The 25,692-nt window shown below is 44.1% G+C and overlaps 1 protein-coding gene and 1 long non-coding RNA gene across 6 annotated transcripts in view; both read left to right on the top strand.

The window, feature by feature from the left end:
* Positions 1-25,692, top strand: part of PRKG1 (protein kinase cGMP-dependent 1) — a 1,254,852-nt gene that overhangs the window by 420,333 nt on the left and 808,827 nt on the right. The window lies entirely within an intron of this gene.
* LOC123380980 lies at positions 1,370-6,778 on the top strand. Its single transcript, XR_006587475.1, has 2 exons — positions 1,370-5,953; positions 6,308-6,778. It is a non-coding gene; the product is annotated as an uncharacterized LOC123380980 (long non-coding RNA).

The raw sequence follows: 25,692 nt of genomic DNA, 5'->3' as shown, positions 1-25,692 counted from the left end.
TAGAATACTTCTACGAGAAAACAAGAGAAAGTGTTTATGACTTCAGGTTGGACAAAGTATTCTTTTTTTTTTTTAATTTTTTTTCAGTATTTATTCTTGAGAGACAGAGACAGAGTATGAACAGGGGAGGGGCAGGGAGAGAGGGAGACACAGAATCTGAAGCAGGCTCCGAGCTGTCAGCACAGAGCCCAACAGGGAGCTCGAACCCATGAACCGTGAGATCATGACCTGAGCTGAAGTTGGACGCTTAAACTACTAAGCCACCCAGGCACCCAAGGTTGGATAAAGCATTCTTATTTCTGGCACCGAAAGAATGATCCATGAAAGAAAAAGTGATAAATTGAACTTGATTGAAACTGAAACCTTTTTTTTTTTTTAATGCTTATTTATTTTTGAGAGAGAGAAAGAGACAGAGCATGAGCTGCGTAGGGGGAGAGGGAGGGAGGGAGGGAGAGAGAGACAGAGAGAGAAAGAAAGAATATGAAGCTGGCTTCACGTTCTGAACTGTCAGCACAGAACCCGACATGGGGCTTGAACTCATGAACTGCAAGATCATGACCTGAACCAAAGTTGGACGCTTAACCGACTGAGCCACTCAGGTGCCCCAAAACTCAAAATTTTTTTACCTGAAAAACCATCATTAAGGAGATGAAAAGACAAGCCACAGATTAGGGGAAACTATTCACAAGTCCTATGTCTGATAAAACATTGTATCCAGAACATACACGGCTCAACCAGAAGTGAATGTTGCAACCAAAAAATAGAAGACTTGAATAGACAGCTGCTTTGCCAAAGAAGATAGACAAGTGGCCATGTAGGAATTACTAATGAGCACCTAAAATCATTAGTCATTAGGGAAATGCAAGATGAAACCACGATCGAAAAGCACTCTATGCCACTAGAAAGGTTACAATCAAAAAGACAGACCATACCAGCTTTTGGGGACATTGGGAGAAACTGTGCCCTCTACAGCAGTGTTAAATGATACAGGTGCTTGGGTAAACAGTTTGGCAGCTTCTTAAAAATGTAAACTTACCATACAGCCCAGTGATTCCGCTGCGAAGTATCCTTCCAAGAGAAATGAAGACACGTGTCTCTATAAGGTGTTGTGCACAAATGATCATAGGAGCATCACTCCTAATAGCCCCAAACTAGAGACAATCTAGGAAACGATCAACTAATGAATGGAAAAACAAAAGGTGATGTAGTCATACAATGGGATACTATTTAATAATAAAACGGAATTGGGGCGCCCAGGTGGCTCAGGAGGTTGAGAGGCCAGACCTTGATTTCGGCTCAGGTCATGATCTCACAGCTTCGTGAGTTCGAGCCCCGCTTTGGGCTCTGCTGTTTGGGATTCTCTCTCCCCCTCTATCTCTGTCTCTCCAAAAATAAATAAATAAACTTTAATAATAATATAATAAGGACTGAAATACCACAGGCATGAACCTCAAAAACATTATGCTCAGACAAGGAAGGTAGACGTAAAAGACATCATCTCCTATGATTCATTTATGTGTAATGTTGGACACACGTACACAGGGAAGAATGCCAGTGGTGGCCCAGAGCTCGGGGAAGGAACAAGGATTGACTGCCATGAGCATGAGAGACATTTGTGGTGATTCATTGACATGACCATAACCATTTTAAGATTTCAGATGTTACAGTTCCTAATGTTTTATTTTCAGGTAAGGATATAAGTTATACTTGTTGCTATTTTGTAAAACTGAGAAATGACAAACACACACACACACACACACACACACAAACCCAAAAAACAAACAAACAAAACCCAACAACCCACAGCTTCGGAGATTTAGGAGGGAAAGCTTCAGGAATTCAAACACAGAATCAAGTTGAGCAGCACCGTCCAACAGATGTTTAAACAGATGAATAAAGTGTGCCTTGTGAATTCCTAATGAATTTCAAAGAGTACTGCCTGATACTGAGAAAGGCAGCACATCACCCAAGTGGTGCACAGTGCTGGAGAATGGTTTCTACAAAAACGTCTGTGGCAGACGGGGCTCACGTGCCTCACGATGTCTGCTTACAATTTTACACGCGTGTTTCTAACACCCGCGGTTGAAGATAACGGCTGTCCTAACGGTGAGAGGAGAGCCTTACCCAGCAAGCACAGGGGGTGTTTTTGTTTCTTTGTCCTGCCACCCCCTCCGGGCCAGCCCGTCCTATTTCTCCTGTTGCTGTTCTGTCATTTCACCGAGTGTCTCTCGTATTTATCAAAGGGTGTAGAGCTATCTTGACGATAGCGTCGCCACCCTTTCTAGGTCTCGGTAAATGCAATAACCATCACCTTTGAAAATAAAACATAAAGCTTTTCGGGACAGACATTGAGGCACGAAGAAGGCGATAAATAAATCTTCCTTACAGCGTGAACCTGCTCCACAAAATTCTCGAAAGATGGCCAAGTGCGTGTGGGGACATTATCAGATAAGAGAACCTGACGCCTGGTAGATCCTTGATGAATGTCTTCTGAAGGAGAGAGCTACAAAGAAGGAGAGGACGAACGTGATTTGGGAAAGGTAGAAGGAAGGGAAGTGTGTTTCTGGATGGACGCTGTGGTTGGGTGGCCTGGTTAAGCAGAGAAGGAAGGTTAAGAAATGAGACCCTGTACACAGACGCAAAGGGCATGAGCCTTGACACTGGATGGATCGTGGTTTGAATCCTGCTCGCCCCATTCACTAGCTTGGTTGTTTTCGGCACCTTCTTGGAGCCCTGGGATCCTTCTCCATTAAAGGGCTTGGTTGTAATGATTAAAGGTGGCTCACGGAAGAGCGCCGGGGTGCCTCAGTCGGTTAAGTATCTGACTTTGGCTCAGGTCATGACCTCATGGTTTGAGTTCAAGCCCTGCCCTGGGCTCTCTGTGTTGATAGTGTGGACCCTGCTTGAGATTTTCTCTCTCTCTCCCTATCTGCTCCTCCCCAACTTGTGCTCTGTCTCTCTCCCTCTAAAAATAAATAAATTAAAAAAATTTTTAAAGGAAAGAATTGCATATGGAAAGACCAAATACATCGCCACTATTTAATATGATAATCTGAAAAATAAAACCGCATGGAAGGGATAATGAAGGATAAAAACCACAGTGTTCCCCTGCCACAGCTTTGGCTTTCAACCAGCAGGAGGGACCAACTCTCTCATGATACAATACCAGTCAACAAACAGTAATGGGGACCCGTCAATGCCCTATAGGTCCCGCCATGCAGATAATGAGAATAAAGCATACTAGGACTATGTGAAGGAGGCCTCAGTTGATGACGGTTGTGCGGGATCCATGCATAAAACAATGTTTACAGGGAATGATAACATCTGCCATATTAACTAAAAATAGGATCTTCATCCCCAGTGCCTAGCCGTGTAACACAGACCTCTCCCGCAACACCCTGATGGGAACAAAGATGCTCATTGTCTATGCTGGAAGCTGCATGCATCATCTCTATCGTCAAATACTTGAGACTGGTATTAAAACCTTTGCTACAGAGGTAAGGGAACGGAACAGGAACTCAGCGGGTTTTTCTAGCCACAGCTGGTACCTCACAGAGCGGTCCCCCAAACCCCGATCCTAACACCAAACCCAGAATGTTCCCGCTCCCATGCCCCGCTGCCTTGCAGCTGTTCTTCAAAGAGCAGGCGCACTTCTTTAAACAAGGCCAGCAACCTTTGCAGCTGGTGCCTGGCTGCTGAAATGCACAACCACGGGAGGCTGGTTTGGGGGCGACTCGACCTCAGGGCGGTGTGCCTTCAACTCCGTGTCACGGGCCGCAGGCAGCCCTTTTATCTCGGTGCTGTCCCATCCTGGCCGCTGCCATCGGTCAGAGTAGCTGCCCGGTCATCATATTCCCAGCAAAGTCAAAAGACGGAGTCACGATTCAAAGGGGAGCAAACTGCGCCTTTTAAGAAAATGGCATTTTCCTGGCATTGCTGAAGGTATCAGCTGCCAGTCAGTGGAGACTGGAGATTGTTCTAGATAAAAGAACACGGGCCACAAGATGCATGCTAAATGAGTATAGCAGCCACCTGGGGATCAATGTCAGTAACAACTGAAGCACCTGCCCCGACAGAAAGGCAGTTTCCGCCCTGCGGCTCTCCTTTTACGAGACTGACCTACAGCACTTAGGTGAGGATACAGTACAACTTTGGTTTGCGAGCATGATTCGTTCCGGAAACACGCTTGTGATCCGGAGCACTGGTCTGTCAAAGCGGATTCCCAAACCACTGGCTCGCTTGGGATCATGTGACGTTGGGCATCACGTACTACTCATACTGCATGGCCTCGCTCGTTTATCAAGTTAGAACGTATTAGAAACGTTTGCTCGTTTCGCGGCACACTCGCGGAACAAGTTACGCGCGAGCCAAGGTTTTGCTGCGTCTCCATAGAATAAATGTGTCACGTCCTTGAGGATCAAACAGGCGATTAGAAGATTACCTCCTTATCTCCCTCAAGTCATTTTTAGGGATTATTGGGCGTTCAGGTGTATTGCATCCATGCATGTGAAGTAGCAGCGGAAACCATTTGCAGATTCCAGTTTTCTGAGGTTGGTTTGTTTCTGAGAGCGAGTCCCTTCAGATGGGGAAATGCTGCTTATCGGCGCGCGTCCACTAAGAAGGACGTGCCGAACGAAGGGTCGAGAAACTTGCTGTCTTAATCTCTTGCTGCCGTGATGGGGGTAAGACATGTTATGCTTTGCATAACAAAGCAGGTGGTAAGGTGTTTCCTGGCATGAATTCTGATTCCTTCCAATTTGTGTGTAAAGAAGAACATTTTAATCACCATTTTGAAAAGGTGCCCCCTCTTTCCCTCCCCCCCCCCCCCAGTCAGGTGCCTGGATAATTGGACTGTACCTGTGTTTTAAGAAGGCAGGATTGTAGGTGCCTTAATTGTCATGGCTGTGGAGGACGTTGGTTCCAAATGCACTGTATGTAGCCCACCTCCTACTTAGCTGCACAAAGGTGGGCAGCTTTGGCTTGAGAAATCCATCAGCATTTTTGGTTTATGACGGCATTGTGTCTTGTTGCTGATTGCTTGTCGTTTTTTACAGCTGACTGGTATCTATTCGTAGCTTTTCGTGGCTTTCAGGGTGGTATTGGCCTTGATTTGGGTCTCCTGAACCACTGCAGGGCTTGAGTACAGGTGTAGACTCTTGGTTCCTAAAGGCAGAATGAACAGCATGTGGAGAGCCCGGGGAGTAACTGATTATAAAAAGAAGGCAAAGCATGGGGAGGTTATTGGCTTGGCTCTTCCTTGTTTCTTCCCGGCGAGGTATGTGCATTTACGTTTTCCTTGGTCTCTCTTGTTCGCCCTCTGCCTTTCTTGGCTCAGAGAGGACAACAGAATGCATTGCTGTGCAGGATACACTGGAAACTGTGTTTACGCTTACTCCCTTTTTCATGTACCCGCCGTGGCTTACCCCAAGGTATTGTGCTGGTGGGCAGAATGGGGGTAAGTTGAACTCGTGGAGCAGGAGGTACGGTGGGGATTGCAAAGAGGTCAGCGGGTGACCTCAGACAGTGTGCCGAGTATAAGGGGAGCTGTGTGTTCTTACCTGGGTGCCTGGCTTGCTTTTTCTCCTTAACCCCAGGTATGTTACTCAAATTCCATTTACAGTAAAACCTTGGATTGCAAGTAACTTGTTCTGTGAGTCTTCTGCAACATGAGCGAACGTTTGCAATTTTAACTTTATAAACGAGCGGTGTCTTACAATAGGAGTCGTACGTGATGCCCAAGGTCACGTGATCCCAGCTGAGCCAGTGGTTCTTGAAATCCACTTTGATAGACGAGTGCTTTGGACGACCAGCATTTTGCCGGAACGAGTTATGCTCGCGAACCAAGGTTTTATTGTATTTTCCTATGACATTTTCTCAAAACTTCCTTCTTAGCACCCTGGCTAATGGTACAAAGAGAACCTTTAAACGCGACAACGGACTCCTGGAAGAAACTGTGTGAGTGCTAAAATGTAATTGGGGTTAAACGGCCTCGCCCCCAACTGCGACTTTCAACACGCAATTTACCGTCTCTGATGGTCGGCCACCTGTAAAACAAGGACAGTACCTCCTTGGCAGGGTGTTCGGGAGGTCACGAGCGCCTACTGGACGCCTTTTCCACCCTCGTCCCTGACACGTGGTGGGGGGGAGGTCCTCCCCAGCTGCTGCTGTGGAACCGTGTCCTGTGCGTGGAGGCACGAGCCGGAGAGAGGGAAGGGTTTTTTGCTTCTGACTTGCATGCGCACCTGTGTCTAAAAGTACGTAAGAACTGGTTGTGAAAATCACCCCCTCGTACCTTTGTGCCCCGTAGTCCACCCACCGAAGCTGCTGTTTGCTCCCAAACCAGCATCCCTGTGATGAGAGGATCTGGCTGCGGGAAGCTCACTCCTGCTCATTGACCCCACCGCCTTCCCTGGGCGCCGAGGGAAAGCGTGCCACCAGCATCCATAGGGCCCAAGCAAGACCTTTGCAGCTGATTGTAACTTCGCCGGTCACACTGAAGAATGGCTCCTAGTGAATGCTTAAAAAGGAACGGCGGAGGGTGGGCATCTGGGCGGCTCAGTGGCTTAAGCATCTGACCTTGGCTCAGGTCACGATCTCTCAGCTCGTGAGTTCGAGCTCCGTGTCGGGCTCTGTGCTGACAGCTCAGAGCCTGGAGCCTGCTTCGGATTCTCTCTCTGTCTGCCGTTCCCTCACCCAGACTCTCTCTCTCTCTCAAAAATAAACATTAAAAAGAAAATAAAAGAAAGGAACAGGAGCCCTGAGGGCCACTAATCTCACATCAGCCTTAAGAGTTGGATAGAACACCCCAGTCACCTTCCGTGTGTGAGCCACAGAACCAAAGGCATGTTTAATTTGGAGTCTTGGCTTGAGACCTTTCTTTGTGGATTAAACAAGTCGTAGAAACTTTCTGCACACCGTCCGCTTGCCTGGGTATAAGCCGTCTGGTGCTCACCAGAGACCTGTACCCCAAACTTGCTTCTCCCCTTTACACGAGTCAAGAATGTGGTGTGCAGGATAGTGAGGTGACTCGCCACGGGCTGCCCGAATCTGAGTTCTCAGGATGGAAGCACAGGCCAGGCTTGTCACGACAGGAGAGACCCCTTCAGGTTGTTACCTTAGCTGTCTTCTCTCTACCTCCCTCCCGATCCATTGCTGGTTATGTATGTTTTGTTTTCTGGCATCTTCATGAGCCAAGACGACTGCCTGAATTCTGGCCCTTCTACTGGCCTTTCCCCCGAAAGCATAACTAGGAAGGGGGCGGGGGGTTCCCGTCAAGTGAATTCATGGGAGTGGTGAGGGCTTAGAATTGGGAACACCTGGATCTGATCTTTGTCCCTTAATTTGCCTTTGGTGTTAATCAGGTCGTTTTACGAGCTTGTTTCCTGAACTAGAATAATCTCTTTCCAGGAGCAGGGAACCTTCCTATGTATTTGACTTCTATCACACAACTTTTGCTTAATGGTAATCTCCTGAAAGATAGAAACCATGTACTTGAAATCCTGTTTGTTTTCAATGATAGTCGATAATTTCTAGCAACTAAATTTGATAAAATAATTATAGTTATTTTCTGGAAGCTGAGGACATGGGAAACATTCAAATACTTGATAAGTGATTGAATAAAGAGGGATTCCCCCGCCCCAGTAGCCTCCTAAAAGTCCCATGTTAATGCCCTAAATCAGTGATTCTCAAGTGAGGGTGACCCCTTTCCCCACAAGAAACCGTGTCTGATGACCGTTTTGGTTGTTAACCGGGGAGAAAGAGATGGCATTACCCTCTAGTGAACAGAGGCCGAAGATTCTGCCAAGTATTCTGTAATGTACAGAACAGTCCCCAGGACCTAGAATTCTCCAGCCGAAAATCTTAATCATGCAGAGGCTGCTAAGCCCTGAACGCCCACTGGTTATTGGGGCAACAACATGAGGCTCACCTGGGAACTTACTAGAACGACAAATCCTCAGACCCTGCCCTAGACCTACTGCAAACAGTCTTGCTTTTCCAAGGTCCCTGGTACATGAGCTTGTCCGTTAATGTTTGAAAAGCACTATTTGCAAGTGGTGCTCGTTTTTAAAGCTTCAAGAATGGTTTCAGGTTTGCTAAAAGACCACGTAGAGTGCCCACATGCACCCCACACCAGGTTTCCCTTATTAAACGTAACTCCTCTTACTGTGGTACCTTTGTTACAACTAGTGAACCAATAGCGATGCTTGATGAGGAAGGAGAGCCCAGGCTTTATTCCTGTTTTGTTAGGTTAGTTTTTACCTAGTGTCATTTTCTGTTCTGGGATCCCATTGGAGATCCCACTCGACATTGTGTCTTCGTGTCTCCTGAGTTCTCTCTTGGCTGGGACGGTTTCTCAGACTTCTTTTGGTTTTGATGATCTTGATAGTATTGAGGGGTCCTGGTCGGATATTTTCTGGAATGTTCCTCAGTGGGGGTTTGTCCATTTTTTTCCTCCTTGTCAGACCAGGGTTCTGTTCTGTTTGGGGGAAGACCACAAAGCTAGGTATCCCCCTTCATCACTTCCAGGGTGCTGTCCACATGACTGATCATTGAGAACGACAGACTGGATTGCCTGGCTAAGCTTGTTCTTGGGTAATGTTTTTATAGTTTATATTTATTTCCTGTCTGATTCAGATTTGCTTAGTGGTCAATCAAGGCTCAGTCCTTCGATGGTTGTCTTCCATTGTGGAATTTGGAAGGCTTCCATCGTTACAAATTGCCAGACTTAGGATAGATCTGGAACTTGAGATTACGAATTTACAAATGGGCAATGTCAAAGGTGAAATAGGGGGCTTAATTTTCAATAAGGAAGCAGACAGATTGCAGGACAGGGAAAATCTGATTAAACATTATTTTTAATGTTTACTTATTTTGAGAGAGAGCAAGGGTGCATGTGAGTGGCAGAGGGGCTGGGGGGGGGGGTGGTGAGAGAGAGAGAGAAAGAGAGAGAGAGAGAGAGAGAGAGAATGCCAAGCAGGCCCTGTGATGTTCAGTGCAGAGCCTAACGTGGGGCTCACATGGCTTGATCCCACGAACTGTGTTACCGTGACATGAGCCGAAATCGAGAGTTGGGGGCTCCACAGACTGAGCCACCCAGGTGCCCCCAGGGCAAATTTGATGAATGGAAAGAGCTAAAAACCACCTGGAACCAAGTAATTGTCATTCTCTACAAATGAGAAAATAGCAATTTCACATCTGAACTGGGAAAGCCATGAGATAGGAAATCAACGTTTGTAGTCAAATGGGTGGTTTCAGGGAAGATTTTGTTCTCCTTAAAAACTCCTCCTGACTTTTGCCTCCTGGTGTGGTAGAGCCCTGTGCTAGGAGGTGGAAAATGAGGAGCACAGTTGTGCAAAGGCACTGTGGCTTAAAAATCATCAGGCCTTAGCGATGATGGCATTAGGCCTTGGTCTCTTTCTCACCTTTGGATAATTAATCCTAGTCTCCATACTTGGTGGTATTCCAGGCAAAAGAGATAAGCGATGTTACAGTACTTTGACCTTTGAAAGCCCACCTCCTTGTATGTTCCACCCATGGTTACCATCCCAGACTAACAGCCCAAGTCTTCTTTCTCTCCTGCCTCAGGCCTCCCTACCTCTAGGTGGTGGCTCTGATTTACCACAGTGCTCTTCTTCAAACTGGAGAGCTCCTGTCCCACCTTCAGACCTCAGCTGACTCTTCTATTTAAAAGGTAAAGCTGTGCCTTCCTGGCCTGTTGCTAAGATCAAGTGTAAAAGGTCTTTACCTATAGCTATCAGTGGGTCTCCAGACACTGTCGGGAGGCACAGAAGTAGCTGTACTCCTAGTTGAGACATGTAAATACTACTCAGTCGAGAGCACTTTGGAATTTTAGCCTTGGGGCATCTGCGGGGCTCAGTCGGTTAAGCATCCCACTTCAGCTCAGGTCATGATCTCCTGGTTTGTGGTTTCAAGCCCTGCGTCGGGCTCTGTGCTGATAGCTCAGAGCCTGGAGCCTGCTTCAGAATCTGTGTCTTTTCTTTCTCTCTGTCCCTCCTCTGCTCATGCTTGGTCCTCTCTCTCTCTCTCTCTCTCTGTCTCTCTTTCTCTGAAAACTGTATAAACCTTATTTTATTTTCACTTGGTATAAAAATATGCACCTCCATTCCTCTTAGACTCATGGGGGCAGGATGTTCTGAGATTTCCAGGCCAGAAAGTGAAGAATCCAGGAGCCTTTTTAGACCATTGGGCTCTAAAAACTGCTTGCCTCTTTGGGCAAGTGACATGTAAAGGGACGGAGGTTGAATAGTGGGAATTAGGTCTCTGAAATGAACAAAATCTCTGCTTTTGCGGCCCACAGTCTTTCAGTAAAGCTTCTATTGAGCGTGGGGAATTCCTTAAAGCTCTTCCTTTAAAAATAAAATACTGAAAAGTAGCTTTAACTTCGACAAGACCTTTGATTTTCTTTCTCCGTAAACCTTTAAGAATCCTGTAATCACACAGGTGGACTTGAGCTTGAAACTAGCCGGGATCACTTTGTACACGAAGCCAAAGAGAGTGAGAGGGTGTGCGTAGTTGGCTTACTGAGCCAGGGCAAAAAGTAAGTTCTTTTATCACACACCAAGCGTGATACTCCATTTAATATCTCACACTGCATTGTAGCTCTAAATAGTATTTTTTTTTAATTTTTTTTAACGTTTATTTATTTTTGAGACAGAGAGAGACACAGCATGAACGGGGGAGGGATAGAGAGAGAGGGAGACACAGAGTCGGAAACAAGCTCCAGGCTCTGAGCCATCAGCCCGGAGCCCGACGCGGGGCTCGAACTCGCGGACCACGAGATCGTGACCTGAGCCGAAGTCGGACACTTAACCGACTGAGCCATCCAGGCGCCCCTAGCTCTAAATAGTATTAACGTAGCTTTATATTTTTTTTCCTTGAAGTAAGATGCTGTACCAAACCTGTTTCTCCGGGTAACTCTAGGTGACACCATGTTGGAGACTTGTTTTCATTATAACAAGTTTATAAGGGGGAACAACAGTAATGAAATACTGAAGTCAGAATAAAGATACTAACGGAACATTAACAAATGAGGTCAACGGGAAATAGGAAAGCCGAAATAATACGAAACTTACAGAAGAAAGGCAATCGCCCAAGATATTTTTATGGCTACGGTGTGTGTTGTGTTAGCATTGTTAAGGTTTGGGGCTTTAGAGTGAAGTTAGCACACGATGTTCACTTCATTTCAGGCATACAACACGGCGATGCCACAACTCTGCTACCCAATCTATGGTCTCTGAAGTTGCAGTAAAAACTCTTGAGTATCTTGTCGGGGATGGGAGACCACAAAGTGAACATCACGGTTCTTCTGTCTTGGGAAATCGTGAAGTTGGGGAAGGGGGGGCAATAGGAAGACTTGAAGTGCTTGCACGGGTGGAAACTGTTTCAGAACAGCTTCCGTATTAGCATGCAGAAAGCAACCCCCGTGGAGGGAAACGTATCCAAACTCAATGACGATTCCACACACCCAGGAACCAGTTTGCCGATCAGAGCGGGAGTTTGCGATCATTGCAAATTAGGTCCTGATAGCTTTGACCTAAAACGGTGCTGTAAGTCAAATCCTCACGTTGGTGACTGATGCCTCCACCGTGGTAAAATGCTAGTGCGTTTCTCTGCTTTAAAAGAGCTTTCTGAAGGCGCTTCTGTGAAAGGCGGAGGGGTGCCTGAAGACGACCCAAGAGGACAACGGAGACTGGCCAGCAGGCAGAAATTCCCGGGATGGGATTTTCCTGGCTCTGTCCCAAATGAATGGAACTGCAAAGACGACGTGGTGACAGGCTATAAGATCAGGGAAAGAGCAGTTATAATAAATACGTGTGGACTTGAAATCTTAAAATCCCGTAAGGTTTAAAAAGAGCAATGAGGCCACTGCAAAAAAAAATTTTTTTAAATAATAAGAATAATCCGTGCTTCCTAGAGTCACCTACTTCCTTGTAACTTGATCGTGAAGTCTCAGGGTCCTGTGCCTGCCTCCGCAGGTGTGGTTTCCTTCCGAGGTTCTGTTGTGACACCGGATGGTGGTCACAGAGGGCAGTTTGAGGACCAACGGCAACTTAGCACCAACACGCTAGTCTCACTTTCTTAGTTAGATCACCTCTGTGTCCTATGTTGTCACTGTAGCACTTGCTGCCCTGATGTATCGCGAGTCTATGAATTGAGCGACTGAAGCCTAAAGTAAATGCTTAGCATACTTGGCAAATCAAAGACTTCTTCATTTGTCACTTTCTTTCATAAACTGACATACTTATTTTTAGCCACACTTGTTATATGATCGTGGTTTGGGAAGTCTATCCACATGATGTCCCTAGAATGACGCCCAGCATGCTTCTGTTGGCATTCTACGTTGGCTGCTCTAGGGACAGGTAAGGGGTATACTTACTCTGCCTTGGAGAGGGCACCGGACGTGACTCTCCCCACCCCCCTTTCCGTGACCTGGTCCTCAGCCTTCTGAGAGCAGCACTGAAGCAGCGAGACCCCTGAAGAAGTCTAGACAGGAGACCTGAGTTCTCCTCCTGAGTCTTCCCTAGCGATTTTCCTTTTGCTACACTGCACAGCTTGCTGGGACCTATTTTTTCTCCTCTGTACCATCAGGGGTAGGCCATGATGACCCAGCTCAAGGACCGGAGGACTCGAAGCAATTTGCTCTCCCGAGTCCTGTTTCCCCATTCTCCTTCATCTAAATCCAAGATTTATAATTTCCTCCCCTATGCTCCCTACTTTTTAGCTTCAGGTATTCCGAATCCTGATTTGTGCCTCTAGGCTATTTCTTTCAGATTCGAGCATCTCCTTACTGAATTTCTAGAACATTAGTTTCCTGACTTGAATAATCCCCCCAGTTGAAGTTGTCCAGAGTTATTCTTAGTTAAAACTTGAGAGCTTTACTCTTCTCATTATTTTTTTTTTTTTTTGCCAGAAAAGAGTCTGTGCATTAACTTACTCCCTAAAGCTCACTTGTTCAATATTTTGATTATTTGTGGACAGTGCGCTAATCAACCATTCAAAATTTGAGAATCCATTCTCAAGCTGTGTGCTAAGAGTTTCAGTTTTTCAAAACAGCCCTTGTTTAAGTGCAATGTTTGTCGATTCTGAAACACTATGTATTTTTAGCTAAATTACTAACAAAATTTGGTTCTAATGGTTTAAACCATTTAGTAATTGTTTGAAGGAAAATGAGTTCCGCTTCAGATTAACCAAATTCAATCCCATAGCTAATTTCTGAAAGTAATTCTGATAGTTTCAGGATCATAGTGTTTCCTGCCTCCAAACCACCCCTCTTTCTCATTTGTAACAGATGAAGATATGGCCACAACACAGGCAACCTCTCAGGACTTCTTTCCCTGCACAATTCAAATCGGATTCAATTTGTCTGTGATGCTTAAAAGTTCTTCTTTACTCACATTGATCTTAGGGTATTTTTTAAAATGGATTTACTTAATACAGTTCTTGTACCTGTAGATGCCCCAGACTTGTGGTTTGAAATAAGTGAGGTCTATCCGTGAATTGTAAAAGAAATATTTTCTTTTAATTGGGGGAATAACAAAATACCTCCCTTGGCTTATTAATACACATCCATACAATTCAAAACATTTATATTAGCAGAAAAAGTGGCATTGGTCCCTAAATATCAAAAAAGTTGTTCTACTCCTATTGTAGCCTGCCAAACCACTTAGTGATTTAAAACCATTGATCTCTCCTGGGTCTGTGTGTTGGCTGGTTTCAGTAGATGTTTCTTGGGTGGGATCCCTTATGTGACTGTAGTCAGGTGGCTGCTGGGGATAGAGTTATCTGGATGTTCAAGATGACTCTGTCGTATGGTCGGCCGTTGGTGCCGACCATTGGCCGGATGTCCAATGGGGTGTTTAAACGTCAGCTCTCTCTGTAGCTTTGGTATCTCCCAGCATGGTGATTGGGCTCCAAGGGGAGCGTTGCCAGAGACAGGAAGCAGAATCTAGAAGCTGCTAGCCCAGCATCGTCTCCACAATATTGTATTGGCCAAAGCAGTTACAGGACCTGGCCAGATTTAAAGAGGTTGAAAGATAGAAACCACCTCTTGAGGGGGGAGTGGTAAAGGCAAGTTGTAGGAGAGAGATAGGAGGTACTGTTAGGGGATCTTGGGGAAAATACAGTCCATCCTAATGGTTTTTAAGAAATATCCTCCCCCCCCCAAAAAACAATAAAGAAATGTCTTACCATATTCCTTAATGCTGGGGTCAACAGCGTATAGTCAGAAGACCACATCCTGTTCTCGTTTGTAAATCAAGATATATTAGAATATAGCCACGTTCCTACATTTATGTGCTGTCTATGGCGGCTTTTATGCTACACACAGTTGAATATCTAAATATTTACAGTCTGGTCCCTACGGAAAAAGTCGCCGACTCCTGCCTTAATGTCTTCATTTTTTTTTTTTTAATGTTTATTTTGGAGGGAGGGAGGGAGAGTGGGGGAGGGGCATAAAGACGGGGAGACAGAAAATCTGAAGAAGTTTCCAGGCTCCGAGCTGTCCGAACTCAGGAACTGCGAAATCATGATATGAGCCAAAGTCGGACGTTTACCCGACTGAGCCACCCAGGCACCCCAGTGTCTTCATTTTTTGAAGAACGTTATCTATTGAAGACCGTTGTTAATTAAGCTTTCTACTGTCTGTAAATTTTTCCTGTTGCCTTTTTCTCTAAGTGGACTCTACCAGCTGTAATAGTGCCCATGACCCTGTCATGGCCTCTGATACAGAAAGTTTCCATGAAACGTGTTTTCCTTTTCAGAATAGAAGCCCTCCCTTCTACTTCCAGCCCCACCACCCGAGTGTGGGCTTCTTGTCTGCTTATGGGGTTATTTGTTTGATAAGATAGTGTATGGGCAACCCTGGCCCCCAAGCCCAGCCTGTCAGCAAATGGAAACCACTTGGGGAGTATGAAGCACTACCGAGGTCCACACCCCACCCAGAGATCCTGGTTTACTTGACCTTGGTTATACGCATCAGTACTGAAAAACGGATACGCAACGTGCCTGGAGAAGAACACGGCAAAACTCTTGCACGTTATCTAATTAAATCCCCCAATAAAGCAGTCCATCCTCTGCGAGTTAGTAAAAATACATCCACCTCTTGCAAAGAACGGACTCCAGTGTGACCTGAAAATAGACTTTGTGTGCTCATTAACTGCTAGCAAGACTATTTTTTAAAAGAGAAGACCAAGTGCCTTTGGTGGGGGGCGGGTGGTGGTACTTTTTTACGTAAAGAACCGTGAACAGAGAAGGCGAAATGGGATATGCGATAGAATAAATGGTGGTGGAAATAGGGGGGGATTTTAGTCCTCGTGCCAGTTGCTTACTGTGGCAACTAGAAATACCTAGTAGGAGAAATTATGCTGAAATGAGTGATGTGGGAAATGGTGGGAGTCTTAGCCCGGAGTTTTCTGGAAAGGAGAGATGAGGACAAAGAATTAAATCCTGCCTTTGGCAGGCTGCTATGGATGGTTTGTTGGAGGCAGGGGAGTGGGCGGGGAAAACGGGAGCCACAATCAAAGGTCAGACTTGGAGGGAAAAAAATCCTATTTTGTTACCGCCCTGACCCGGTCCGTCTCGTAGGAGAAATCCCACGTGATAGAAGCATACAACTTGCAAGCTGTTATTAACTAAGCGGAAATGAGGTAGTTCAATCCTAGTTCAACTTGCTCAGAGTATGTAGAGAACCAGCCTTTACCTGGATAATGGGGGAAAAGCAAGCTCATTTCTGAACGGCAGCATCTTGAATCCTTTCTGTAACTGTAGTATCAGGCATACTAATTCGATAACATAGATATAATTGCAGATTGTAATAGTATTTGCATTTGTAATTAGACCGAAAGCTTCAGCTGCTGGTATGAATGGAGTACATTTTCTGCCAAAGTCACGCTGTTACCATGAATTATTTATAAGTGCCACCAATATTTTTTGTCGTTGTTTTACAAAACCATATGTGATTTGTCTTTCTTCCCCCCTCCAAAAACTTTAGAAGAGATAGGTAGGTAAATCACCTAAAATGTAGAAAGGTGTGGTATTTTATTTATTTTTTAAGTATGTGTTTTGAGAGAGAGCAGGGGACGGGGAGAGAGAGAGTCCCAAGCAGGCTCCGTGCTTAGCACCGAGCCAGACTCAGGGCTTGATTTCACGAATGTGAGATCACGACCTGAGCCAATATCCGACCTGAGTTGCGTGCTTAACCTACTAAGCCCCCCAGGCGCCCCGTAGAGAAGTGGGATATTTTAAAGAATTAACTGTGTGTGTGGCAGGGTGGATATTGGGAATGGTTTTTAAAAACTAACATTGCTGAGAGCATAAGTGAAAAGTTGGTCTTTGTTGCTGAAAGAAGTGATTCTTCGGAGGGATGACCGTTCCAAGATAAACTGAGGCGTATGAAAAATTTGAAGAGTTGAGTTCAGCAGAAGTCAATTGAAATTGGGCAGCCTCCCATTGAGCAGACAGAAAGGAGCTCCAAGGAGCTGTGCAAAGTGAAAGGCTTTTATAGGCAGGAGGGAGCAGGAACAAGGAAGTTAAACCAGGTAAAAAAGTGGGTTGGTTATTGTGAGTTACTTTAAGGGAGGCCAGGGGTCTGTCAAACTCATTGCCTAGCAAATGCTGATCTGGCTGTTCCTGATTGATTGACTTAAGATTACATTGCTGGGAGGACCGAAATTGTAGCTCAGTGAACTCTTGGTTTGCTGACCTGGGGCTTAGCATAAGTGACTACATTTGGGGCCTGTTACCTGGTTTTTTTAATGGAGGAAGAAAGATGTTCTGGTGCTCTCAGTAGAACTTTCTGAAGGATGGCAGGAATATTCTACACTCTTCAGTATGCAGCCACAGGTAGCATTTGATCTGTGTTGAGGACAACTGAAGAACTAAATTTTAAAGTTGAATTATTTTTGATAGAGTTACGTTTAAATAGTCCCATGTGGCAAATGACTGCCATATTGGAGCGCACAACACTCAGAAAACAAAATGTTCTTGGAGAGGAGGATAAAGAGTCTAAAAGCAATGGTTGTTCATCATTGTAGTGACAATCCATAAAACGGTGCATTTCTGTTACAGCTTTGTCATGACCACAGATGAAAACGGACACATTTTTCTTCCTAGAGATTGATTTTAATAGTGTTTGTAGAAATTATGGTAGTAAAAATTAGCCTTTGATAATTATAAATCTAGCCTGTCCAATGGATAACTGTGATTAGGGAAAAGCATTTTTCCATATTCTAGTTTATAAAACTCGATCTGCTATGTGTCACCTTTAGGTTGAATATCACAAAAAGACAGTAAAGCAGATTTAATCACCAGGGATATCTCATCAAGTAGTTAATTTGTAGAAAAATTTCATTTTTTTCAATTTTAGTGAACAGATGGCCTATTCATTAAAATTCAAAAGTAGATAATTACTTGATTCCAGTCTTTTTAGCAAAAGGACATTTTATAACATTATGTTTGGGGAAGACTCATAGGTCTTAAAATGTCTTGTGTGGCTGGACATGTAAATTCTCCCCCATCCACAACTGCCTGCCACACTAACTGAATAAGTCAGTTAAAAATAGACTAGCAGCTCTTCTTTGGCATGAAAACACTCCCTTAAAAAGCTTGTCTCTCTGAACAAAGATTCACATTAACCCCTGAACCCTGCCCGAACATCCAATCGCCAAATGTTTATCATTTTGTTCTAGAGGGTATGCCTAATCCCTGCCCTTAAGAAGTAAAGTTCAAAGGTAAATATGTTCATTGACTTAAACTTCCTGGATTCTCTTAACAACTGATTGGTAATTTTTTTCTTCCCTCATTTAAGTAGTTCAATAAAGTGGATATTTAGTAATTCATATCAGAATATTCATGTAGTTAATAATTCTACTAGGATTGTAGTATGTAGTATGTAGTATGTAGGATAAATCTATAGAAGATGCTACTTTCTTGTACAATGATGCTTATTCTTGTTTCTCTTAAAACCCACAAAGAGTTTTTTTGTTTTGTTTTTTCCTTCCAGAAGGATTCTTCCTACCCTTAGCTACATAAAATGAGAGAAAAGTGACTGATTTGCCTGATTTCCCTCATTGCTAGGAAGCTCGGGGTATTTTATCCTTCAACACTCTGACTTCCTCACCTAGAAATTCTTGGTTGCTTTCTTCTTTATCTCTTAGATCTTGGCTCTCCCAATATATCAGTTTTTATTCTATTCCACCTCAAATTTATTTTGGAATAAGTTCCCGACTTTTTTTTTTTCAACTAAGTGTATGAGTTTCCACAGAACGTGTTAAACTTGCTACAAATTGTTTTAAGATTTAAGAAGTTAAAGCTGACATCCTTCCCATGAACCAGGTTATGTAAAGGAACTTTGCCACTTTGCATTTTAAATCAAAAGAAAGGGACTGCCCTTGCCCATTAGACTTGATCTTCATCGCCTCTTCCATGCTCTGCCCTTCCCCCCCCCCTTTTTTTCTTTTAATTTTGCTCTAGCATACTTCCTCCATCCTTACAGCTTGGGAATGGATGGCCCCCTGACATAGGCATCTTTCGAGGTCCGTTTTGATAAGGTCCTGATAAAATCCAGGAGAGTAAGGGATGGATGTCAGTGGGTGTACATTCCCACGATCCCTGCTGTCTGTAGTATCCAAGGCGAGAGGGAGACTCCTTCCTAGACAATGGTCACACAGAGACCTACTCCCAGTAAAGGGAAATGGCTCATGTAGAGAGCAGTAGAATACCTGTCGGCAAGCTCTTTCCCAGGACCCCTGGGGCCAGAGGCTTCAGAGTCCATCATTTTTCAGACTCGAGAAAAGTAATAGGGTACATATATTACATGTTATATAACCTGCCCCCCCCCCCCGCTCTGGGATAACCCCTACAAGTGTTTCCATTGCAGGGTGTGTAAATGGTCATGTGGGTCAGATACAGACGATATGGGGCCCCCTGTTAGTGTAGGTCAGGTTGAAGGCAAATGAGAAAACCGCCTGGGAATTGAAAAAGCAGTTAGGGGGTTGAGGACCTGATAGTAACTGACAGCACGGCTGAGGCCACCCCACCGCTGCCACTGTCCCAGTGCCTGTGAATATTCAAATGAGCAACACAACTGTGCCATCTGGCATTTGTGCGTAAGGAGTTCCGTGAAGAACGGTCAGCAAGAGTTCGATGCCTGCAGGTTCAGCTCGGACCGGTATTCAGAAGGTTTATTTAGGAAAGTTCTAATAGCCAACACAGAACTCCAGGTAGTCAAAATCCCTGACCTGTTAACCCCGTTACTGCAACTTCCTACCTTTTCCCTTTGCTACCTTACGTCCTATTTCCTGAACCTTCTCTCTTCCGTCATTCCGCAATACGCCCGTCACCGTCCTCATTATTCTGAGGCTTTGCCCCAGCTCCTCGTCTTTCCCTGCACCTACTATAATGTCCTATCCATATTCTGTCTGCCCCAAACCTAGAGATAAGTGGGGCTTGGGTTTTTGTCTGAGTGTCTTTGGCAAGAAGCCGTAACAAACTCAATTCGTGGGGACAGTTACTTTGGAAGACTTGTTTGCAACACGCCTTTGAGGAATTGCAAAAAGCTGGAATAGAACCATTTAGAATACTTGGGAGCCTTCCATTATCTTCTGGAATGTGACCATAATGTTGGAGGTCACAAATGGCTGCTCATTAATGACGATATTCAACCTAGGATCTAATGCCTTTGAGAGTATCCTATATTCGTACTGGGCACAGAGAAGAACCAGACCAGGTGTTTTGACCATTATAAACACAGAATCCTTCATCAAGTTGACATTCATATTTTTCTGTTAGGTAGAGATTTTGTTCATATCTGTCTCAGTGTATCTGTCTCACTGCAGGTGTGAATCACCTCTGGAGGTTTTTCTTCTGTTCCTGTTTTTAATTCCTGTTGATACGGTCATGATACTCACATAAAGGCGGGGAGAGCATTACCTTCTGAAATTCAGCCAGGTTCATTTTTAGGATTGGCTGTGTTTTCTTTCTATAGACTTGGAGAAGCTGGTGCTTATTCATTTATCAAATCATTGATAATGCCTGCTTTTAACTTTTTTTCCCCCAGAGCAAATGAACAATAACAACAAAACAACAGAAGTCTGTCCTCTGCCTTTATTTTCTTAGTGTATTAAAAGCACAGGTCTGGGGCGCCTGGATGGCTCAGTGGGTTAAGCGTCCGACTTCAGCTCAGGTCATGATCTCGCGGTTTGTGAGTTCAAGCCCCGCATCAGGCTCTGTGCTGACCGCTCGGAGCCTGGAGCCTGTTTCAGATACTGTGTCTCCCTCTCTCTCTGACCCTCCCCCGTTCATGCTCTGTCTCTCTCTGTCTCAAAAATAAATAAACGTTAAAAAAAATTTAAAAAAGTCACGAAGGTCCAGCTTGAGTCCTGCAGACTTTAAAAAACAAACAAACACAGGTCTTTGGTTGATGCATACCAATGACAGTTTTTAAGAAAATAGAAATCTTTATTAATGGATTTTTTAAAACATTTATTTTGAGAGTGAGGGAGAGAGAGCAAGAGAGAGAATATATCCCAAGCAGGCTCCACACTATCAATGCAGAGCCTGATGCGGGGCTTGAACCCATGAACTGTGAGCGAGATCATGACCAGACCCGAAACAAGGATCAGACACTTAACCGACTGAGCCACCCAGGTGCCCCTATTGGGTTTTTTGAAGCTACCTTCTGTAATAATGAATAGCTATATGATTCGTTGTTCATTTAGGACAATATTTTCCGGGGCCTGTTTAATCTTGAAACTCCCCAAAAACATGTTCATTGTAGCAACCGGATTTCAGTTGTGGTCCAACTGGCTTACTGCCCAAAATGGGGTTAACTCCTCCCCATGCCCCTAGTGTTTTCTCATTGCTGCAGAGTTGTGTTAGCACAGGAAAGGCTTCAGATTTTGCTGTGCTTTGTAATGAATAAAATATGTGGGAAATGTGAAAGACTTATGTAAGCTCTTTTGTCTTCGTCTCACTGAAGAGCTTTAATTTTATTCTTTGTAATCCTGGAGATGTCAACTGGCCCCATGCCATCTTTCATGACTTTATACTTTCCCAGTAGAGACCGAGGACTTCAAAGTCTGTTAGGAGAACATAAAAACTAAAGGCCCAGGGCTAGTGAACTTTAATATTATTTTTCCCAATGAAGCAGCAGTGATCTACAGTGCAGTGTGTTTTCTTAGTGTTCAAGCATAATTTAAAACCACACTGCACCAAACGTCTTCTCTATTAAATGTACATTCTGAATCCTAATGTCCAATACCAGTGTTTTCTCAGAATATTTTGCTTGTGTTTTTATATCCATTTCTTTAATGTAAAACCATCTCTTGGACAGAAGCATAGCATTAGTTTAACATCTATTTTATAATCTTCACAATGTGAAATACGGTGTTTTTCCCTTTCGACCTGTTGGTAGTCATTACTCTGTCTGGAGGCAGAGTGCAAATTCTTAACTGGCTTCTCCAGGGTATGGGTGTGGTAGGAGGCAAGTTTATAAAAGAAAAACAAACTGGTCACTCAAGTGAAAACCCCTGGTCTGTTCTCATGTGAGTCAGTGGATGAACTAAAATCAGGAAAAACTGAAAAATAAATACCATCCTCTGTATCATTTAGAGCTGCTTTGAATTCGAAATATAAATGATTTATGACATTTTAAGATGGGGACAAATTATTCATGGACAGTGCTAAGTCATTAGGAATATTTTTCTATGGGAATTAATTTCTTCAATTCACTGCTGTTCAAGACTAGGTAGAACTTCACAGCCTTTTAAATATTTTAAGCCTGTTAGGTTTCTTTATCAAATTCCTGCTTAACACAGTAGAAGGGTGATTCACATAGATGTGTTAACAGTTTTTATTTTTAATACCTAAGATAAAATTTATATTTTATAGTTTCTATTTAAGCAGTGTATCTAGCCTTTTCTTTTTTTTCTTTGTTGTTACTGAATTTGTGCTGATTAAGCCAACACTTCCCCTGTCCCTCCTACGACAGAAGATACATTGATAAAATACATCTCTAAGGTGAGAGGTAGACTAGATGTCCAGTAAGCCAATTACTGTTAGTAGGCAAACCATGAGATGAGATTCACGACTTTAGATTTGTAACAAGTATTCGAACAATGCTGGTCTTAAGTTGCTTTGCTATGAGTCAGCTTTGTTTCCTCTTAGATAAATTCTGGGTTGTCAATGATAGTTTGAATACCATGGTAAGGTTCTCTGAGGAATCTAGGGGATTATTCAGTTAGCCCAGGATTCTTACTCTGATTTGTAATGCCAGGGACCTCTGTGGAAGTCTGATGTCTGGGAACCTCATTTCAGAATATTTTGAAGTGCATAGAATGGACTGGATTGCCAAGGAAACCAATTGCATCAAGAATCAGTAAATTGTAAAGGTTGTGATTCACGAATACATCTGTATTTTTAAGACATTAAATAAGATCGAACACTGTGTCTCATAACTACCATGAGTTTGAAAGAGGGGAGTCCAAACAATATTTAAAGATTTAAAGGTATCTGCAACTGTCAATATCTTAATAAAATGTGGTTTCTTTCTTTAAATATATTTTTCAGGTTTGCTTATTTTGAGAGAGAGAGAGAGAGCGAGCAGGGGAGGGGCAGAGAGGTAAGGAGAGAGAGGATCCCAAGCAGGCTCTACCATGTCAGCACAGAGCCCAAAGCAGGGCTTCAACTCGTAAACTGTGAGATCATGGCCTGAGCTGAAACCAAGAGTCGGATGCTTAACTGATCCACCCAGGTGCCCCTCAAAATGTGGTTTCTATTGGTGACAATGCCATAAGTATTGTTAAGCAGGTATGGTTTGTTACTGTGGAAAAGCCCCACTTCAATTAGAACTTAGTAAAACTGAAAATAGAAAGATTTTATCCAAGTTCTCAGAACCCTGAATTCTATTCGGTTAAGAACCTTTGAACTAGACCACAAAATTTGAATGCAAGAATGACAGGTGAAGGTTCAGGTTAACTTAGAGAAGATCCCAGTTTGTGCAAAGACTGGACACACGAGGCTAGGAACTGGAGTTTGATCCCAGAGAAACTAGTAAGAATTTCTTAGGGGGCTATGGGTCAGAATAATACCCAAGGAAGATGATTGATCTTCTTTGCTGCATGGTTTTGTGGCAGAGAATCCAGGGAAGGAGCCATGTCCGTTGTGAACAGGGCCTACGGCAGAGTTTCAGTTAAGGGACAAAATCGGTGCGTTATGTGTGCTATTAGAGGTTATTTGTAGTCATCGGTAGGGTGACATACGGATGACTTGGCTGTCCTTAGTCACAGAGTTAAGTTCAGAAGGGATGAAGGGTGATTTTGGAAGGAAAATGAGGTCACACGTGAGGCCTCCCGTAAAGAGAGCAGGAGAGCAGTTATTCAAGAAAAAGTGGGGGGGGGAGGCAAAGCATCTCTGATTGCTAAACATTCTTGTAAAGAGTAATAAAATACTATGACATTGGTAGCCAGTCTTCTAATTGAGCACTTGCTCTGTGCCTTTGCTAAATCCCCATGTTTTTAGGAGCTTTACTGGGATATAATTCACATCCCATACAATCCCATACAATTTGCCCTTTTAAGGTGTTCGATTCGGTGCATTCTGGATTATTCAAAGTTGTGCATCCAAAGCCACGGTTACCCCCAGATGAAACACCGCACCCCGGAACTGTCACGCCCCAACCCCTCCATCCCTCGTGAGGGGCCTGGGCAATTATTAATATACTTTCTCTCAAGATAGGACTGTTCCGACTGTTTGTTGCACATACATGGAGTCCTACAGCCCGTGGTCCTCGTGACTGACTTGTTTGACTTCGTAGGTGTTCATCCCTGCTTCCGGCGGGACCCCGTTCCTTATGTGGTGGAGGAACACGTCACCTTGTTGATCCATTTACCACTTAAGTCCTCTGTACGCATTAGTTCTTTCTGTCATTGCCCCTGACGGCACAGGAGAGGAGTGTTGGCTGTTTGCTTCTACGGTCTGCTTCTCTGGAAATACCACCTTGAACCCCCTTCCTTTGTTCTATGGCACAAGAGGGCGAACACTACCTCTTTGGTGTGGGCAGTGGCTTTCAAACCCAAAACTCTCCCTCCTCCCCTGCCCCAGGCCATTTGTACAACAGCTTCCTGAGGGAATAAATCCAAACTTTTTTTTCATCTTTTGATAGATGCTTAGAGTTATTTTGCAGGGTGGATGGTTGTTCCTTTGGGGTTTTTCTTCTCTGCTTTTTAAAAATGGGAAGGTAGGTAAGTGCTCACCGTATACTCTGGAGAATCCTGGCCTTATGTAAAATGGAAAAAAAAAACTACATATATTACATCCAGTGTAGGTAGTTTAAATTGTCAAATAAAAACTTTTCCTTGTGAGATGTGTACTACTGGGTAAAACAAAGTACAGAAATACTTTCAGTAAGTGGAGTGGGAGTGAGAGGTTGACACTTATTATTATTTTTTTTTTGAGAGAAAGAGAAAGATGGTGGGGGGAGGAGCAGAAGGTGTGGGGAGAGGCAGACAGACAGACCCAAGCAGGCTCCATGCTGTCAGCGCAGAACCTGACGTGAGCTTCATTGCACAAACTGTGAGGTCTTGACTTCAGTCAAAGTCAAGAGTCGAATGCCCAGTGACTGAGCCACCCGGGCGTCCCAGAGACGGACACTTTCGATTTTTGTTTTTCTTTTTCTTGTGGACTATAGAGGCAATAGAATAAACATGAAATCCTAAGGCTAACCCACCAGCAAGATCACAGCTGTGGACCTTTTCACTCTTAGTTCAATCTGTTCACCAGTGAGAACCTACTAACCTCCCACTATTTACAACCAGGCATTAAATGACTGTCCCTGTGTCAGCTGAGGGTTTTCTGATGGGTGTGGGAAGCTTCGTCTCACACCAGGCTTTCACTGAAATCTCCTGTGAATCCTACGATCCTAAATGTGGTGAACCCACCTTGGGGTTTACTCTCCTTAAAACTATCTTTTTTTTTCTTGTCTAAAGGAAATTGTAAGAAGGACTCCATCTATGTCTTCATCTTGACATATGTATTATCTAGTGATCCTAACCCTATAAACTATGATACGGTTATCCCAGACCTATAGTGAAGTAAATCGAGACCGAATTAGAGAATTCCTTCAAGATCCCAAAGCCAGTCAGAGCTACAGCCACGACCCAGTGTTTTCAAGGGTATCTGGAAAGGAGCTGCCATTCCAACATCAGTAAGATCGTCTTGCGAGTCTTGCTTCAAAATGTTCCGTACTTCTATTTGACATGACATCTGCTGGGGAGAATTACCCAGTAAATAGACTTGTGGCTTTATCCAATCCCGGAGCAACGTGGTTTGCTTCAGTATTGCAACCTGGTGTTAATCTTACTTGAGTTTGGAATTTACATCTGGTGGAGGTTAAATGATGAACAGCGGAAGTCCAAAATTTCCCCTTAAATGTAGAGTATTTTCTACGTGCGCAGATTGTATCGGGTTTTCTCCGCCTGGGCACAGCTCCCATTTGGGGCCAAATGATGCTTTGTTGTGGGGCTGTCCTTGTTGTGGGGCTTCCCAGCATTCTTGGCTTCTGCCAATGAGACACGGGTAAGACACCCCAAGTGGTGACAACCAGAAATATTCCCAGACGTTGCCCAGTATTCCCTGGAGACAAAATGAGCCCCAGTGGAGAACCACTGTGTTAGGTTC

The sequence above is a fragment of the Felis catus genome, chromosome D2 (assembly GCF_018350175.1).
Source record: "Felis catus isolate Fca126 chromosome D2, F.catus_Fca126_mat1.0, whole genome shotgun sequence".
Classification (NCBI taxonomy): domain Eukaryota; kingdom Metazoa; phylum Chordata; class Mammalia; order Carnivora; family Felidae; genus Felis; species Felis catus.
The sequence above is the reverse complement of the archived record's forward strand: the minus strand, read 5'-3'. Positions and strand labels throughout refer to the sequence as shown.